The sequence below is a fragment of the Coturnix japonica genome, chromosome 15 (assembly GCF_054131305.1).
Source record: "Coturnix japonica strain WE chromosome 15, WE-NBRP24, whole genome shotgun sequence".
NCBI lineage: Eukaryota > Metazoa > Chordata > Aves > Galliformes > Phasianidae > Coturnix > Coturnix japonica.
This window is the reverse complement of record NC_140677.1, coordinates 14064554-14065843: the sequence shown is the minus strand read 5'-3', so window position 1 is coordinate 14065843 and position 1290 is coordinate 14064554.

Here is a 1290-nt window from a genome sequence, read left to right as displayed (position 1 = left end):
GACCCGGAAGGTGCTGAGACGCAACGAGAACGAGGGGCGGGACCTGCTGTGTCACACCGCCATCTAATGCCGGCTCCCAGGCTGCTGTTCATCGCACCGCCTTCCTATAAGGGCCGCCCCGCTGTCAGCTGTACAGTGACCGCACAGCGATGTCAATTACAGCCTATTCCACATAGAACTGCTTCCATAAGAAGGAATTAATACAACAGATATTTGGAGCAAACGACTATCATAACATTACCCTACAGCTGGCTCGTTTGTTCTTTTTCCCTTTTTATTCTATCTTTACGTAACTGCTTAACAACTGCTATTCAATCATATAACTCATCGAGGGATGCATCATTTACTCACTGAAGAAGAATCTCTCCTGACTCTGAATATGTTAAAGAAAGTTGGTTTACAGTTCAAATCCTGTGAAAGGTGAGAGCAGAATCTGGTGTTCCCACTTCTGTTCCCAGTGAATTGCTGTGGAAGCAACGTCACACTGGAAACACAGACATTAACAGTGGCATTGTAATGTGTTTGTCCAGGTAATCCTGAATATTGGACTGTGGCTACCATAAGTACCTGAGGAAAAGAAGTAAATGCACAGCATTAGTGGAAGGCATTGCCCACGTCTTACAGGCAAATCAACAATTAACTCTATCAATCCTCATTCTAGAAGCTCTACATTATCTCAGCACTTTACTTTCTAAAGTATTCTAATACAAACAAGGAACAACTTATGCGATGTATTCATTAAAAGGGTTTCACCAACTTAATTTGCTCTGTTGTTGGGGAAGAAATAGTAGCCAGTAAAGTGAAAGTAATAATGGATGAAGAGCATTTGGTGACCTTACGGAGGAGGTGGATGCTCACAGGAGTCCTGTCAAGGTCAGGCATTCAGCACAAGTCACGCTCCTCTGCTCCTTTCTCCTGCCCCCCCAGTGCAGCATTCCTTTCCTACTGGCACAAACGGTACCATGCTCTCTTCTCCTGCTCCCTTGCCTGAACTACAGCACAGCTGTGCCTGGCACATGGGGACACTGTGAGGGACAGGGACTGCTGGTTTGTATGGCTGCAGGAAGGACAGGTCAGTCCAACAATCACGTGCATAGGAAGGTCTGCACGTCTTTAGCACTGCTGGATCCAAATACATTGCAAATCCATGTCTGAAAGTCAAATAAAAACAATTTCACAGTGCTAATTATGAAATGAATTTCCAGCCGTGAGTAACTGTGATACCATTGCTGAATAACGTAACCTCCTAACTCAGAGCACTCACACAGCACTTTCACTTTCCATTCCCCT